Here is a 19767-nt window from a genome sequence, read left to right as displayed (position 1 = left end):
GTTCTGTACTTGTAACGGCGGCACTTACCATGACTGTCAAAACTCAGACTGCACATTCACTAAAAGGATGAATTTTACTGTATGTAAACTGTACCTAAAATAAATGAAAAATCTAATCAGCCACTTTCCTACTTACAAGGAATGGTGTCATGTACTTTCTTTTTTTTTTTTTTTTAAAGATTTTATTTATTTATTTGACAGACAGAGATCACAAGTGGGGAGAGAGGCAGGCAGAGAGAGAGGAGGAAAGCAGGCTTCCCACTGAGCTGAGAGCCCGATGTGGGGCTCGATCCCAGGACCCTGGGATCATGACCTGAGCCGAAGGCAGAGGCTTTAACCACTGAGCCACCCAGGCGCCTCAACTTTCTAAAACCCATATCCAGAGCTATGGTAAATGACATCTCTGGACAAATACTAACCATCAACCAATCATTATCTATTCTTGTCTCTGCATCTCACCTAAATGGCCTCTTCCCCACCATTAATGTGAGAATCCTCACTGGTTACATGAAATGTCAGAAAATATCATTTAGGCCTCTCCTTAGCTTATACAAAGTCCTAGCATATCATGTCTAATCTGTTCTCAATTAAGGAAATTTTTTTAAAAAGTATACACCACAGCAACCAAAGAGTCAAAAACTTCTTTCACCATTCAAAGAAAGGGAAAGATTTGCCTCCAAAATGGCTACTCCTGGCTTCTGAAAATTAACCACAGCTGTTGATGAAAACTAGTCCAACTCCACAGGAAAGCCACAAAATTGGCAACCTAAAAACAGCAATATGTCTCCCTGAACAACTTTTAATCATGATCCCTCAAGAACTCAAGGCCAAAGCTAACATACCATCCACCCTCAACTAAAACCTCATCGTGGTTTACGTACACCACACTGGCATCTTCCAGATGCAGTGGCCACACTTCTCCCTAACAAACCAATAAACCACTAAGCAGTTCACATTGAGGGATAGAATCTAATAATCTAAAACTCAAAAATGCCAATGGAAAGGGAAAAATGTATCCACACAAAAACTTATAAGTAATTATACATCAGCAAAGAAAAATGAAGTTGCCAGCAGTTGTTTTAGCCTGAGAGTGTGTGGCTGGAAACTTGGATATAGCTAGCTGGTGGTGTGAAATAAAGAAAGATGAGGGTTCTCTCTGTCATGACAGCCTTCTCTCCAGCTTCCTCACTAAGATTTTTAAACTAAAGCTTGGTGTCATATTTCCTTGTCAATCCATCTCAGGAATTTCCTCCTAACACCAGATGACCCACCCATATTGGGGGTTTCATATCTTTTAGAGATTTGATGACCCTAGTCCATGCTTGTCTCTCCTAGTATTTCACTGGGGTTTGGCACAGATATTTTAAAAAATATGTTTCTGATTATACATACAAGAATTTTTTTTAGTATTCATATCTAAATATTAACCTATTGCCTCTCATTTGAGCTAATTCATAAAATGTCTTCATTCTGTCACAAGTTTCTTCAAGTTTTCTCTGGCCTGTACCTCTGTGCTGCCTAAATAAAAGAATCTAGTTATTTAGACGTCATTGAGTTACAGTCATACAGTCTTTACAGAAACCATATCACTGTCTTAATGCAAATAAATATATTTCTTAAATCAATATAGTAATATTCCAACCTTCATACAAATGCATTTTAATACTCCAAAACATGTTTTCAAAAATAGTGTCTCAAAGAAGCATACTACAGAAATACCTTCTACCCTGTATTTTTAATCAATTTTATTGAAATTAAATTACATGCTATAAAATTCACCAATTTTAGGGATAAAATTCAATATTTTGACAAATGTATATAGTCATGTAATAGCCACCAAAATCAAGATACAGAATATTTCCATAACCTGAAAAATATTCCCTCATTCCTTTTTGCACTCAGATCCCCTTCTCACAGGCTAGCAATACCCAAACTTCTCTATGTCACTGTAGTTTTGCCTTTCTAAAATGTCATATAAATAAAAACACACATTGCCTACTCTTCTGTATCTATCTTCTTTCACATAGGAGAAAGTTTTTGATATTAGTATTATTGCGTGTATCACTGATTTTGTTTCATTTTATTGTTGAGTGGTATTCCACTATAGGGATATACCACGATTTGCATGTCCATTCACCAGGTGATATTGAGATTAATTTCAGGTTAGAGCTATTATACATAAAGAAGCTACACATGTTCACAAAGAGCTTTTGCATTGACATATATTTTCATCCCTCTTGGGTAAATATCTAGCAAAGGAATTAGCAAGTCATGATAACTACAGCCACTCAAAATTTCTACCAGGTAGATATGGCATTTAATTTTATTCTCATATTTCTCTTATAACAAATTATGTCAATCAACAATTTCCATTATTTACTTGCCACTGATACAGCTTTTTGGTAAAATGTCTGTCCAAATATTTGACCATTCATTTATCAAAGTTTCTGTCTTCTTGAATTGCAAAAGATTTTATGTATTATGCTTCAAGTCCTTTCTTTGATATATATATACCATGAATATTTTCTTCCAATTCTACGGCTTCCAATCTCATTTTTTATAAATATTTTATTTATTTATTTGACAGAAAGAAATCACAAGTAGGCAGAGAGGCAGACAGAGAGAGAGGAGGAAGCAGACTCCCTGTGGAGCAGAGAGCCTGATGGGGGGCTCAATCCCAAGGTCCTGGGATTGTGACCTGAGCCAAAGGCAGAGGCTTTAACCCACTGAGCCACTCAGGCACCCCTGGCTTCCAATCTCATTTTAAAGTGTCTTTTAAATAAGCAGCCTTTTATTTTAATGAAGCACGACTTACCAAAGTGTTCTTTTATGTTTCTTGTATTTTGCACCTTCTCAAAAAAAAAGTTTCTGCCTAACACAACATCAACAAAGACTTTCTCTCATTATTTTCTTCTAGAAAGTTTATGATTCATTTCTTGTATTGAGATTGGTGATCTAATTTGAGTACAAATTTTTATATAATTTGAGATAAGGGACATATAAAGGTCATGCCAAGGTTTGTTTTTTTACAAATACATATCAAATCATTAATTAACACCATTTGTTGCCTAGAACATCCTTTCTCCCTTTAAATCACCTTTGCATTTTTGTTGGAAAATAGCTGGTCGTATATACGTGGGTCTATTTCTGGCAATTTATCTGTTACATTTTCCACAGATCTGTCCTTACACCAATAACACAGTTTAAACTACTACAGCTTTATAGTCAGTCTTTAAATTAGGTAGCATAAGTCCTCTAACTTTCATCTTCTTTTCCATATTGTTTGGTTACTCAAGATCCTTTGCATTTCCATATATATTTTAGAATCAGGATGCCAGGTGCTATATTAAAATAATAAAGTTCCTAGAATTTTTATTGGGATTACACCAAATAACATACCAATTTGAGAAAAAAATGACACATTATCTTCCAATACATTAGCAGAGTATATATCACTTATATGATATACTCTAACTGGCATCAGTAATATTTTTTAATCTTCAGTACACACACATGTACATATTTTTATATATTAAATCGTAATTATTTCATACTTTTATCATACCATTGTGAATGGTTTTATTGTTTAATTTCTAATTGTTCGTTGCTAATATAGAAATACAACTGATATTTTATATTGACATTTTAACTTGGGACACATCAGTTCTAGAAATTTCTTTATAAATTCCTTATGTGTTCTCCATAGACAGCCAAATTTTCTCCAAAGAAATACAGTTTTATTTATTCCTTTCCAAGACATAAGCCATTTAATTTCAGTAACAGTGTGGATATTCAGTAACAATGCGGTAAGAGAGGATATACTTGACTTCTTCTTAATCTTAAAGAAATGCATTGGCCTTTCAAAATCATGTATGAAAATAGCTGTAATTTCTTGTATAAGACCTTTATGAAGTTGAATATGTTTCCTTCTATTCTTACTTTATTTAGAGTTCTTTTTATGAATGGATGGGTGTTAAGTTTACCGAATACTTTTTCAGCAGCTATTAAGATCATACTTTTATTCTATTAATAAGAATTGTATTTATTGATTCACCATGATAAACCACAATTGTTTTCCTGGAGTAAAACTATCTTAGTCATGATGTACTGTGCTTTTTATATTTTGTTGGACTTAATTTATTAAAAATTAGTCATGGATTTTTACATCTGTCTTCATAAAGCATGTTCATCTATCATTTTATTTTTTTGTAATATCTTGGTCTGGTATTGTTACTAGAGTAATATTGTTTTCATAAAATAAATTGGAAGTCCCTTCCTTTCTTCCACTGAAAGATTTTCTATAGATTAAATTTTAATAGAATTCACCAGAGAAGCCATCTGAGTAAAGGGAGATTTTCTCTACAAATTCATATATATATATGTATATATTCACATTATCTATTTTCTTTATTGAGTAAATTTGGTAGTTTATATCTTTCAAGAAGACTTCCTATTTATCTCCGAATTGTGGAATGTATGGCATAAAGTTATTTGTTCATAGTATCACCTTATTATCCATTTAATGACTGTAACATAAGTAAGGATTCCTCCTCTTACATTCCTGATATTGGTAATTTGTCTCTTTCTTTTTAACTAATAACTTTGACTAGAGGACTATAAATCTTATTAACACTTCCTCAAAAAAGCATTTTATTTATTTTTTTTAAGTTTTTTTTTTTTTTTTGAGAAGACAGCACAAGCAGAAGGAGAGAGAGAAGCAGACTCCCCACTGAGCAGGGAGCCTGACACAGAGCTCAATCCCAGGATCCTGGGATCATGACCTGAGCCAAGGGCAGACACTCAACCTACTGAGCCACTCAGGTGCCTAGCATTTGGTTTTAACATTCCTTAGAATTTGTTTTATATTTCAGTTTTGTTCTTTTTATAATTATTTCATTATCACTTTGTCTTTAATTTGTTCTTACCTTTCCATATGTTTTAAGGTATAAGTTTAGATCATCCATTTTGAGGACCTTTTTTTTCCCTTTTTTAAATTAATATATATTATTTGTTTTAGGGGTACAGGTCTGTGATTCACCAGTCTTACACAATTCACAGCACTTATCATAGCAGATACCATCCCCAGTGTGCATCAGTTATGGTATTTATATATGTCTAGGAACGCATTTCTTCCAGATTGTCTAATTTGCTGGTATATAGTTACTCATAATATGTTCTTATAATTGATTGTATTTCTTTAATGTTAGTTGTGATCACTCCTCTTTCATTCGTGATTTTATTAACTTGGATCCTTTCTGTTTTCTCTTTGATAAGTCTCGCCAGGGGTTTATCAATCTTATTAATTCTTTCAAAGAACCAGCTCCTAGTTTCGTTGATTTGTTCTACTGCTCTTTTGGTTTCTATTTCATTGATTTCTGCTCTGATCTTTATTATTTCTCTACTCCTGCGGGGGTTAGGCTTTCTTTGCTGTTCTTTCTCCAGTTCCTTTAAGTGTAGGGTTAGGTTGTATTCTTGAGACTTTTCTTGTTTCCTGAGAAAGCTTGGATTGTTATATACTTTCCTCTTAGAACCGCCTTTGCTGCATCCCAAAGATTTTGAACAGTTGTGTTTTTATCTTCATTTGCTTCAATGAATTTTTTAAATTCTTCTTTAATTTCCTGGTTGACCCATTCATTCTTTAGTCAGATGCTCTTTAGCCTTCTATAGTCTTTAGAACATAAGTGTTCTAGTATTTGAGTTCTTTCCAACTTTCCTCTTGTAACTGAGTTCTAGCTTCAGAGCATTTTGGTCTGAAACATGCAGGGAATGATCCCAGTCTTTTGGTACTGGTTGAGACCTGATTTGTGACCCAGGATGTGATCTATTCTGGCGAATGTTCCATGTGCACTAGAGAAGAATGTGTATTCTGTTGCTTTGGGATGGAATGTTCTGAATATTTCTGTGATGTCCATCTGGTCCAGTGTGTCATTTAAGACCTTATTTCCTCGTTGATCTTTTGCTTGGATGATCTGTCCATTTCAGTGAGGGGGTGTTGAAGTCCCCTACTATTATTGTATTATTGTCGACGTGTTTCTTTGATTTTGCTCCTAATTGGTTTATATAGTTGGCTGCTCCCATGTTAGGGGTATAGATATTTAAAATTCTTAGATCTTCTTGTTGGACAGACCCTTTCAGGATGATATATCATATATGATATGATATATATATATATACATATATGATATGAAGTATCCTTCTTCATCTCTTATTATAGTCTTTGGCTTAAAATCTAATTTGTCTGATAAGGATAATCCTGATAAGGACTGCTACCCAGCTTTTCTTGATGTCCATTAGCACTTTAAGTGGTTTTCCACCTCCTCACTTTGAATCTGAAGGTGTCTTTGGGTTTAAAATGAGTCTGTTGTAGACAGCATATCAATGAGTCTTGTTTTTGTTTTTGTTTTTTTTAATCCAGTCTGATAAGCTGTGTCTTTTGATAGGGGCATTTAGCCCATATATGTTAAGGGTAACTACTGAAAGCTATGAAGTTAATGCCATTGTATTGCTTGTAAGGTGACTGTTACTGTATATTGTCTCTGTTCCTTTCTTGTCTACTACTTTGTGCCTCTCTATTTGCCTAGAGGACACCTTTCAATATGGGCTATTTTGGTGTTCGCAAATTCTTTTAATTTTTGTTTGTCCTGGAAGCTTTCTATCTCTCCTATTTTCAATAACAGCCTAGCAGATTATAGTATTATTCATTGCATGTTTTTCTCGTTTAGTGCTCTGAATATATCATGCCAGTCCTTTCTGGCCTGCTAAGTCTCTGTGGACAGGACTGCTGCCAATCTAATGTTTCTACCATTGTAGGTTACAGACCTCTTGAGGATCTCTTTTTCTAATAAAAGTATTTAAAACTATAAATTTCCCTCTAAGCCATGCTTCCCCAAAATTTTGGGAAGTTGTAATAATTAATCCAGTCCAAAAAATTTTCTAATATGTTTCTTTTCTTTCTGAGCTCCTGAGTTATTTAGCTCTGTGTTATTTGATTAATAAACACCTGAGAGATAGTCCAGGTATCTTTCTGATACTCGTTTCTAGTTTAATTCTGTTATAGTGTGAAAACATATTTAAAAGTTACTGAGACTTCCTTTATAGTATAGAATGTGATCTATTTTCATAAATTTTCTATGTATATTGAAGAGCTTTTATATTCTGTTCTCATTTGGTGGGACTTTTATAATGTCAATGCTGTAAAGTTGATTTTTAGTATTTTCCAAGTTTTCTATATACTTATTGATTTTCTGTCTATGTGTTCTATACATTAATGAAGGAGAATTAATAACATATGTGACTATAATTGTGTATTTATCTATTTCCTTTTTTAATCACTTATTTATCTGTTTTTTTTCCCTCATGTAGTTTCAGCCTTTATAATGTGGTGCATACACATATATTCTGAATTGTATTGTCCCTTGATCAGTTTATCCTTTTGCTATTACAGAATATTCTACATTATCTCCTCGCTTTAAGTCTATTTTAATAAATATGACTACTCCACTGTTTCCTTTAATTTTTAATATATCTATGTCTTTATGTCTAAAGTGGGTTTCTTGTACATAGCAAAAGAGTTGAGTATTGCTTTTTTAATCCATTTTGATCATCTCTGCCCTTACTTGTCATGTTTAGACCATTTACATCTAATGTAATTATTAATCTAGTTGGATTAAAATCTACCATTTCATTATTTGGTTTTGTCTTACTGTTAACTATTCTTCCTTTCCTGCTTTATTTTAAATAAATTAGTGGTTCTTCAAGATTACATTTTATTTTTGATTTATAGCTAATTAGCTATACCTCTTCAATTTATGATTGTTCTTAGTTGTTGTTCTAGGTTTTAAAATACACTTTTTGTTACCACAGTCTACATTTAAATAATATTGGAATTGTTTAAATAACAAATTCCATTTAAAAGTTTAAGAATCTTATAATACTATCCTTCCATAGTCTTTCTCTTTTCTTTTTATTTCTACATTTCTACATTTTATTTCTACAGATGTTATAAATTCCATAATACATTTTTATCTATTTTGCTTTAAATAATAAATTACTGGGGCACCTGGGTGGTTCAGTTAGTGAAGCATCTACCTTCAGCTCAGGTCATGATCCCAGGGTCCTGGGAAAGAGCCCTGCATCAGACTCCCTGTTCAGCAGAGAGTCTGCTTCTCTTTCTCCCTCTGCCTGCTGTTCTGCCTACTTGTTTTCTCTCTCTTTGTCAAATAAATAAAATCTTTAAAAATACATTAAGAAAAATAAAAAATAAATTATCTTTTAAAGAGACTTAAAAAGAAGAAAACATATTTTTATACAAACTTATTTTTCATCCATTTTGGAGCTCACCATTCCTTCATGTAGAGCCAATTTTCCATCTGATTTAATTTTGCTTTTTGCCTGAAAAACTCCTCTTAACACTTCCAAAATTCAGGCCTACTGAAAAAAAAAATTCTCTCCACTTTTCTTTCTCCATAAAAGTCTTTAATGAACTTTCATATTTGAAAATTTTTTTTAATTTTTTTTTTTTGAAAAATAATTTGAACTGAATACAGACTTTTAGGTTGATAGCGTCTTTCTTTCAGGAGAAGCAGTTGTTATTTTAAGTAAAAACAACAAAATAAAGAGACATGTATGGCTAATTAGCCAAGAATGAAGATAAAGTGGAATTCTTTTAAAAAGTCATTTTATACAAAATAAAGCAGGAAAAGAGAAAAATAAATAAATAAGATATCCATAGCAAACATGCATCAAAATGGTAGATTTCAACCCAATCATACTGATAATTACATTTAGTTGTCTAAAAATGATTATTTAAGGGCACAGATTATCAGTTTAAACTTTAAAAAGCAAAACTCAATTGCACCTTGCCCATAAGAAACTCATTTTGAATATAAAGATACAGCTATATCCCTAGAAATGGATGGTAAAAGATATACCATGCAAGAACTGAGGTATTTAGTACTTTAAAACTATGGCTCCATTGTATTCTAGCTTGATAGCTTTTATTGAAATGGTTCCATTATTTTTATCTTTGTCCTTCTGTACATATGTACCTTTTTCTCTGGATGTTTTAAAATCTTCTGTTTATCACTAGCTTTTTATCCATTTAATTATAATGTGGCTTGATGTGGCTTAATGTTTCTTCTGTTCAGGATTTGTAAGTCTTCAATCTGTGAATTTATACTTTTCATCATATTAAGAACTTTTAGGTCATTTTTCTTAAAATCTTCTTTGTGGTTCCCAACCCTCTTCTCTTTCTGGGACTCTAATTCTACACATATCAATCTCTAGGGTATTTTCCACAACTCACTGAAGTTCTGTATATTTTATCTCTCTGGTCTTCATTTTAGATCATTTTTACCGTTATATATACACACTCACTGATCTTTATTCTCAAGAGCAGATAATTTAATTTAATCGTTAAAGAAATTACTGAGTAGGAAAGTAACTCTGAGAAGGCATTTCTGTAAATGATTAACATAACCAGAATATGTAGCACATTTTATGAAAGAGTGATTCAAGAAAGACTCAAAAGAGATTAAACACTAAACTGGGATTGTAGCACAGAAAATTGAAAGTAACCAAAGTGTGAAGTAGGTATTTTAAAGGAAAATGTATAAACTTTAGAGTATATAAAGATATAAAAAAGAGATAAATCGAGATGAAGTTGTTTCAAGTTTTAGTGACCAAGAAAATGATGGTATAATTAGGAGATATATACTTTAGGTGAGGAGTGATGAAATTATTTTTAGACTGATTATAGATTATATGAATATAATAAGAATCATGGAAGAAATCAGATATAAATAACTGAAGATCAAGTGAAAAGTCAACCCTAGAGATATGTATATATTTAGCCAAAATTAGCATATTTGAACCAAAAATAAAAGAATCGATCAATTCTCTATGCAAAAAAACATCTGTACTAAGAAAAAGCACAGTAAGTCAGGGGTCTAGATCTTTATAAATAAGCTTAGGAATAAAAGGAGAGTGAGAAGTCTAAAAAGCAACAGAAATGAAGGAATGGTTCAAAAAATAAAAAGGAATGCAGAATAGCTAATAGTCATAAAAGCTGATAGAAAAGTTATTAGAGAATGAGACCCAGAGTTTCAATATTACAAACTTCTGCAGAAACTTAAAGAATAAGTAAGAACCAAAAAAATGACATCTTAATGATACTTAAGGACAGCCAAATTAACAGTAGAAATATTCACTCATTAGACAAGAAGTCAGGCTGGAAGAAATTTACTCACAGGACTCTAAAGTGCCCCAACATTCTCTGACAACCAAGGAAAAGGGGTAAAGTGAATTGCCATAAAAGGTATGCTTTAAATTAAACTGCTTTAACGTGAACATTTCTGCAAAACAAGTCCACGTCAAAACATCATCACTGAGTATAATAAAACTGACCCTAGTCTCAGCTTGGGTCTCCACAAAAAAAAAAAAAAAAAAATTAAAAATTAAAAATTAAAAAATTTTTTAAAAATTAAGTTAAAAAAACATAAAACTAAAGTTATAATTAAAATATAACTACAGACAGTCTCTGAATTTTAAAATAAAAATAATAATGTATCCAAAAAGTAGAATTCACATTTGTCCTTCAACCATTTGTAAATGCATTTCAAATAAATCTAACTCCATAATTCTATTCAGATCTCTCTATGGTCTATTAAATCAAGCATGTTGAGCAACAGGAAGCAAGGTAAGTTCTTTCATAACTAGTATCTACACCACCATACTTCCTAAAGTTTTCTTCAACCATCCTCCCTTTAGTATTATTGGCAAACATACACTTTAAGAATATCTGCATTTTAAGAATCTAAAAAATGTATCCCCATATCATTTGTTCAGGAGCTTGGGGAATATTCTCTTTTAAAACACATGCACAATAATTGAGTTAACTAATGTACTGATTTTTTATTTAAAAGCAGATATTTTTAGTGATAAACTGTTAATGAATGTCACAAACATTTGAAATTATAGAACTATTTTCACTGCTGGAATCTGTTGTATGTTTACATAGGAACAATGACAAAACTCAAAAACCTTTATAATCTTGCATGAAATTAATTCCAGTTAGAAAAAAGTCAGTCAGCCTTAATGTGTCCAAGCCAAAGAAAGAGAAAAACCATTTCAGTTTGTACTTCTTGGTGTCTTGTCCTGGCTATTCCTATAAACACCGCCATACTTCATAATATATGGTATAATTTAAAAATTTAAAAATTCAAGAGAACTGAAACTTACTGGAAATAATAAGTAAATAAATAATAAATAAAAATTAAGAGGATTGCTAAAAACAAGATAAGAAAAGAGTAATTAATTTGCTTCTTAACAACAAACAACGCAAACATTTAGTAAAAAACAGCCACTATATCAGAATTGGTTTGTTCTGAAAGAAATGGAAAACAAAATTACAGTGACTTAAACAAATTAAGGTTAATTTTTCTCACATGTCAAAAAATCTGCACGTGATTCAGTTATTCTACAATGTCAGCAAGTACCTGAGGGCTTTTTCCATCTGTCAGACTGCCATGTTTTTATATGTATGTTTTGTCATTTATTATTCACAGGATAGGTGAAGTATCTCTAAGCACCATGACTTCATACCTGCATCACAAACAGGAAGAAAAGGAAAAGGATACCAGCAGTAACATACCTTTTTCCAGAAAACAAAAAAAATCTGCCTAATAATCTCTCCATTGGACTTAAGTGCCATTGACCAGAACTAGGTCATATGGATAACTCAAGCTGCAGGACTAAGAATTGCTACTAAGAGGAGAGGAGTCAAGAAGGCAGAGGAGTAGCAAACGGAGATGACATCAGGTCACAGGAGTTCACCTAGATAGTTATCAAACCATTCCGAACACCCACAAAAACCAACAGGATTTTGGTTTTTGGTAGAAGAGAAGCAATTCTAAAAACAGAAAATCAACCACTTTCTGAAAGGTAGGATGTGTAGAAAAGTGAATCCAAAGCAACCAGAAGACAGACCACAGTGGGGAGAGGCCAGCTCCCAGCAAGCGGTGGAGCAATGACGCATAAAATCAGAACTTTTAATAGTCTGCTCCACTGAGGGACATTGCTCCAGAGGCTAACCAGGATGGAGCCCTCATGTGGACAGTGTGGTCTCAGGTCCCACAAGGTCACAGAAGGATCAGGGGTATCTGACTGTAGCAGAGCTCACAGGTATCAGAGCGTGGAAGCTGGCTACAGAGAAGGAGCCGAGGAGTGAGCTCTCAACTTGAGGTTACCTTAAACTATGATCCATAGCACAGTCAGACCACGGCTCTTTGAGCAGGAACCCCACAAGTGGCAGATCCAGAGAGACTCACCTTCCTTCTCTGGAGACAGGAATCTGCTGGGTTTGGAGATTCCAAACAGGATTGTGTGCCAAAGACAGAAACAGTTACAAGCCAGGTGAGCTCAGAGCATGGCCAGAGACCAGGGAGATGGGAGTGATTGAGCGTTTTTCTCAAAGGACGCACTGAGGAGTGGGGCCATCAGCTCTCAGCTCCTCCAGGACAGAGACTGAGAGGCCGCCATGTTCATTCCCATCCTGCAGAGCTCTATGGAAAGTATTCAGGGAACAAAAGCTCCCAAGAATGAATCAGAACAGATTACTTAGTTGGGCCCATAGCAAAGACAGCAAAATTCAGCCTTGGGCAAAGACATTTGAGAATCACTACAACAGGCACCTCACCCAAGAAATCACCAAGAACATCCAGCCAAGACCAAGCTCACTGATCAAGAACAGCAGAATTCCAGAAGAGGGGAAAGCAAAGCATGGAATTCATGGCTTTCTTCCCATGATTCCTTAGTCTTGCAAAGTTAATTAATTTTTTAAATTTTACTTTTTTCTTATTCTAATTGTTTTAACTTTTCCTCTTTCCTCTTTTAATGCTCTTTAACTAGTTTATCTTAACAATACCTTTCTTGGGGCGCCTGGGTGGCTCAGTGGATTAAGCCACTGCCTTCGGCTCAGGTCATGATCTCAGGATCCTGGGATGGAGTCCCGCATCGGGCTCTCTGCTTGGCAGGGAGCCTGCCTCTCTCTCTCTCTCTCTCTCTCTCTCTCTGCCAGCCTCTCTACCTACCTGTGATCTCTGTCAAATAAATAAATAAAATCTTTAAAAAAAAAAAATACCTTTCTTAAAAAAAAAAAAAACTTTTTAAACCTTTATTATTATAATCATATCTTATCCTTCATTGTATCTAACTTCAATTTTTTGTATACATATAGAGTTTTTCCCACTAAAAAATTTTTGGGATACAATTTCTTCTAATCAAAATAAACCCTAAATCTAGCACAGAGCTTTGTTCTAGTCTCCAGCCTGAGGAAATTCAAATCAACTTATCCATTCCTTTTATTAGAATTTTTAAAATTTTAATCCTTACAATCATATTAGATCCTTTCATCATGTTTATATATATATATATATATATATATATATATATATATATATATTTTCTTTCTTTCTTTAAAAAATTTTGGGAGGTAGTTTCTTCTATGAGACCAAAATAAACCCAAAATCAAATGGTTGTCTCTGTTCTATTCACCAGTCTAATATATATATTTTTTTTAATTTTAATTTTTTTAAACTTTTTTTTACCCCCTTTCTTCTCCTTCCAATTTGGTGTCTCTTCTAATTTGGTTAGCATACATTTTTCTGTGGTCTTTGCCATCCTTTTAGTATGGCATCTCTCATTCATATGCCATTTCTCATGCATATATTCTTATCTGGATAAAATGACAAGGCAGAAAAACTCACCACACACACACACACACACACACACAAAGAAAAGAAAAGAAAAAGAAAAAGAAAGAACAAGATGCAATACCGAAGGCTAGGGACCTAATCAATATGGACATTGGTAATATGTCAGATCTAGAGTTCAGAATGACAATTCTCAAGGTGCTAGCTGGTCTCAAAAAAAGCATGAAGGGCATTAAAGAAAAGCTGTCAGGAGAAATAAAAGCCCTTCTGGAGATATAGAAGACTAAAATCTAACCAAGCCGAAATCAAAAAAGCTATTAATGAGGTGCAATCAAGAATGAGGGTGTATGGGGCGCCTGGGTGGCTCAGTGGGTAAAGCCTCTGCCTTCGGCTCAGGTCATGATCCCAGGGTCCTGGGATCGAGCCCCACATTGGGCTCTCTGCTCAGCAGGGAGCCTGCTTCCTCCTCTCTCTGCCTGCCTCTGCCTACTTGTGATCTCTGTCTGTCAAATAAATAAAAATATTTAAAAAAAAAAAAAAAGAATGAGGGTGTAACTGCTAGGAAAAATGAGGTAGAAGAGAGAATTAGTGATACAGAAGACCAAATGATGGAGAATAAAGAAGCTGAGCAAAACAGAGACAAACAACTAATGGACCACAGGTGGAGAATTCAAGATACATGATACCATAAGATGAAACAATATTAGAATAATTGGGGTTCCAGAAGAAGAAGAAAGAGAGACGGGTGCAGAAGGTATATTAAAGCGAATTATTGTAGAGAATTTCCTTAATATGGCAAAAAGAACAAACATCAAAATCTAGGAGGCACAGAACCCCTCTCAAAATCAATAAAAATAGGTCCACACCCCGTCATCTAATAGTGAAACTTACAAGTCTTAGTAACAAAGGGAAATTGCTGATGACAGCCTGGGACAAGAAATCTGTAACATACAATGGGGAAAATATTACATTGGCAACAGACGTATCCACAGAGAACTGGCAGGCCAGAAAGAACTGGCATGATATATTCAGAGCACTAAACGAGAAAAACATGCAGCCAAGAATACTATAGCCAGCTAGGCTATCATTGAAAATAGAAGGAGAGATAAAAAGCTTCCAGGACAAACACAATCTAAAAGAATAAGTAAACACCAAACCAGCTCTACAGGAAATATTGAAAGGTGTCCTCTAGGCAAATAGAGAGGCACAAAGTAGTAGACAAGAAAGGAACAGAGACAATATACAGTAACAGTCACCTTACAAGCAATACAATGGCATTAACTTCATAGCTTTCAGTAGTTACCCTTAACATATATGGGCTAAATGCCCCTATCAAAAGACACAGCTTATCAGACTGGATTAAAAAAAACAAAAACAAAAACAAGACTCATTGATATGCTGTCTACAACAGACTCATTTTAAACCCAAAGACACCTTCAGATTCAAAGTGAGGAGGTGGAAAACCACTTAAAGTGCTAATGGACATCAAGAAAAGCTGGGTAGCAGTCCTTATCAGGATTATCCTTATCAGACAAATTAGATTTTAAGCCAAAGACTATAATAAGAGATGAAGAAGGATACTTCATATCATATATGTATATATATATATATATCATATCATATATGATATATCATCCTGAAAGGGTCTGTCCAACAAGAAGATCTAAGAATTTTAAATATCTATACCCCTAACATGGGAGCAGCCAACTATATAAACCAATTAGGAGCAAAATCAAAGAAACACGTCGACAATAATACAATAATAGTAGGGGACTTCAACACCCCCTCACTGAAATGGACAGATCATCCAAGCAAAAGATCAACGAGGAAATAAGGTCTTAAATGACACACTGGACCAGATGGACATCACAGAAATATTCAGAACATTCCATCCCAAAGCAACAGAATACACATTCTTCTCTAGTGCACATGGAACATTCGCCAGAATAGATCACATCCTGGGTCACAAATCAGGTCTCAACCAGTACCAAAAGACTGGGATCATTCCCTGCATGTTTCAGACCAAAATGCTCTGAAGCTAGAACTCAGTTACAAGAGGAAAGTTGGAAAGAACTCAAATACTAGAACACTTATGTTCTAAAGACTATAGAAGGCTAAAGAGCATCTGACTAAAGAATGAATGGGTCAACCAGGAAATTAAAGAAGAATTTAAAAAATTCATTGAAGCAAATGAAGATAAAAACACAACTGTTCAAAATCTTTGGGATGCAGCAAAGGCGGTTCTAAGAGGAAAGTATATAACAATCCAAGCTTTCTCAGGAAACAAGAAAAGTCTCAAGAATACAACCTAACCCTACACTTAAAGGAACTGGAGAAAGAACAGCAAAGAAAGCCTAACCCCCGCAGGAGTAGAGAAATAATAAAGATCAGAGCAGAAATCAATGAAATAGAAACCAAAAGAGCAGTAGAACAAATCAACGAAACTAGGAGCTGGTTCTTTGAAAGAATTAATAAGATTGATAAACCCCTGGCGAGACTTATCAAAGAGAAAACAGAAAGGATCCAAGTTAATAAAATCACGAATGAAAGAGGAGTGATCACAACTAACATTAAAGAAATACAATCAATTATAAGAACATATTATGAGTAACTATATACCAGCAAATTAGACAATCTGGAAGAAATGGATGCATTCCTAGAGACATATAAACTACCAAAACTGAACCAGGAAGACATAGAAACCCTGAACAGACCCATAACCAGTAAGATCGAAACAGTCATCAAAAATCTCCCAACAAATAAGAGCCCAGGGCCAGACGGTTTCCCAGGGGAATTCTACCAAACATTTAAAGAATTAATTCCTATTCTCCTGAAACTGTTCCAAAAAATAGAAATGGAAGGAAAACTGCCAAACTCATTTTCTGAGGCCAGCATTATCTTGATCCCAAAACCATATAAAGAGGCCATCAAAAAAGAGAATCCAATAGGATCCAACAGTACATTAAAAGGATTATTTACCATGACCAAGTGGGATTCATTCCAGGGCTGAAAGGTTGGTCAACACCCACAAATCGATCAATGTGATACAATACATTAATAAAAGAAAGAACAAGAACCATATGATACTCTCAATAGATGCTGAAAAAGCATTTGATAAAGTACAGCATCCTTTCTTGATCAAAACTTTTCAGTGTAGGCATAGAGCGTACATACCCCAATGTCATCAAAGCCATCTATGAAAAACCCATAGTGAATGTCATTCTCAATGAAGAAAAACTGAGAGCTTTTCCACTAAGGTCAGGAACATGGCAGGGATGTCTATTATAACCTCTACTATTCAACATAGTACTAGAAGGCCTAGCCTCAGTAATCAGAAAACAAAAAGAAATTAAAGGCATCCAAATAGGCAAAGAAGAAGTCAAACTATCACTCTTTGCAGATGTTATGATACTTTATGTTGAAAACCCAAAAGACTCCACTCCAAGTTTTCTACAACTTATACAGTAAAGTGTCAGAATATAAAAGCAATGCAAAGAAATCAGTTCAATTCAATTCTCCAACAATAAAACAGAAGAAAGAGAAATTAAGGAGTCGATCCCATTTACAACTGCACCCAAAACCATAAGATACCTAGGAATAAACCTAACCAAAGAGGCAAAGAATCTGTACTCAGAAAACTATAAAGTACTCATGAAATAAATTGAGGAAGACACAAAGAAATGGAAAAATGTTCCATGCTCATGGATTGGACAAAGAAATATTGTGAAAATGTCTATGCTACCTAAAGCAATCTACACGTTTCATGCAATCCTTATAAAAATACCATCAATTTTTTTCAACGATATGGAACAAATCCTAAATGGAACAAATCCTAAAATGCAACAAATAATCCTAAATAAAAATTTATATGGAACCAGAAAATACCCAATAGTCATAGGAATGTTGAAAAAGAAAGCCAAAGTTGGTGGCATCGCAATTCCAGACTGCAAGCTCTATTATAAAGCTGTCATCTTCAAGACAATATGGTACTGGCACAAAAACAGACATACAGTTCAATGGAACAGAATATAGAGTCCAGAAATAGACCTCCCAACTCTATGGTCAACTAATCTTTGACAAAGCAGGAAAGAATGTCCAATGGGGGGAAAAAAAAAAACAGTCTCTTCAACAAATGGTGTTGGGAAAATTGGATAGCCACATGCAGAAAAATGAAACTGGACCATTTCCTTACACCACTCACGAAAATAGACTCAAAATGGATGAAAGACCTCAATATGAGACAGGAATCCATCAAAATCCTTGAGCAGAACACAGGCAGCAACCTCTTCAACCTTAGCACAGCAATTCTTCCTAGAAACATTGCCAAAGGCAAGGAAAGCAAGGGCAAAAATGAACTATTGGGGTTTCATCAAGATCAAAAGCTTTTGCACAGCAAAGGAAACAGTTAACAAAACCAAAAGACAACTGACACATTGGGAGAAGTTATTTTCAAAAGACATATCAGATAAAGGGCTAATATTCAAAATCTATAAAGAACTTAACAAACTCAACACTGAAAGAACAAATAATCCAATCAAGAAATGGGCAGAGGACATGAACAGACATTTCTGCAAAGAAGACATCCAGATGGCCAACAGACACATGAAAAAGTGCTTCATGTCACTCAGCATCAGGGAAATACAAATCAAAACCACAATGAGATATCACCTCACACCAGTCAGAATGGCTAAAACTAACAAGTCAGGAATTGACAGATGCTGGCGAGGATGTGGAGAGAGGGGAACCCTCCTACACTGTTGGTGGGAATGAAAGTTGGTGCAACCACTCTGGAAAACAGCATGGAGGTTCCTCAAAATGTTGAAAATAGAACTGCCCTATGACCCAGCAATTGCACTACTGGGTATTTACCCTAAAGATACAAACGTAGTGATTGAAAGGGGCATGTGCACCCGAATGTTTATAGTAACAATGTCCACAATACCCAAACTATGAAAAGAACCTAGATGTCCATCAACAGATGAAGGGATAAAGAAGATGTGAGATAGATAGATAGATACACACACACACACACACACACACACACACACACACAGGAATTCCACCAAAAGGAATGAAATCTTGCCATTTGCGATGACATGGATGGACCTAGAGGGTATTACGCTGAGCAAAATAAGTCAATCAGAGAAAAACAACTATCATATGATCTCCCTAATATGAGGAATTTGAGAGGCATAGTGTGGGATTTGGGGGGTAGAAAAGGAAAAAATGAAACAAGATGGGATTGGGAGAGAGACAAACCATAAAAGACTCTTAATCTCACAAAACAAACTGAGAGTTGCTGGGGGTAGGGGTGTAGGAGAGGGTGGTTGGGTTATGGACACTGGGGAGGGTATATGCTATGATGAGTGTGGTGAAGTGTGTAAGCCTGTCGATTCACATATATGTACCCCTGGAGCTAACAATACACTATATGTTAATTTAAAAAAAAAAAATTTTTTAATATAATTTTTTATTTTTTATAAACATATATTTTTATCCCCAGGGGTACAGGTCTGTGAATCACCAGGTTTACACACTTCACAGCACTCACCAAAGCACATACCCTCCCCAATGTCCATAATACCACCCCCTTCTCACAAACCCCCTCCCCCCAGCAACCCTCAGTTTGTTTTGTGAGATTAAGAGTCACTTATGGTTTGTCTCCCTCCCAATCCCATCTTCTTTCATTTATTCTTCTCCTACCCACTTAAGCCCCCATGTTGCATCACCACTTCCTCATATCAGGGAGATCTTATGATAGTTGTCTTTCTCCGCTTGACTTATTTCGCTAAGCATGATACGCTCTAGTTCCATCCATGTTGTCGCAAATGGCAAGATTTCATTTCTTTTGATGGCTGCATAGTATTCCATTGTGTATATATACCACATCTTCTTGATCCATTCATCTGTTGATGGACATCTAGGTTCTTTCCATAGTTTGGCTATTGTGGACATTGCTGCTATAAACATTCGAGTACACATGCCCCTTTGGATCACTACGTTTGTATCTTTAGGGTAAATACCCAATAGTGCAATTGCTGGGTCATAGGGCAGTTCT

At 34.7% G+C, this 19767-nt stretch overlaps 1 long non-coding RNA gene across 2 annotated transcripts in view; it reads right to left on the bottom strand.

The window, feature by feature from the left end:
• Positions 1-19767, bottom strand: part of LOC131828055 (uncharacterized) — a 151164-nt gene that overhangs the window by 20770 nt on the left and 110627 nt on the right. For both annotated transcript variants that reach the window (XR_009352211.1, XR_009352215.1), the window contains one exon: positions 11496-11601. This is a non-coding gene — a long non-coding RNA (uncharacterized LOC131828055). The remainder of the gene's footprint in view (positions 1-11495; positions 11602-19767) is intronic.

Source organism: Mustela lutreola, chromosome 1 (genome assembly GCF_030435805.1).
Source record: "Mustela lutreola isolate mMusLut2 chromosome 1, mMusLut2.pri, whole genome shotgun sequence".
Taxonomy (NCBI): Eukaryota; Metazoa; Chordata; class Mammalia; order Carnivora; family Mustelidae; genus Mustela; species Mustela lutreola.
Note: the sequence above shows the minus strand (reverse complement) of the source record. Positions and strands in the feature narration are given on the sequence as shown.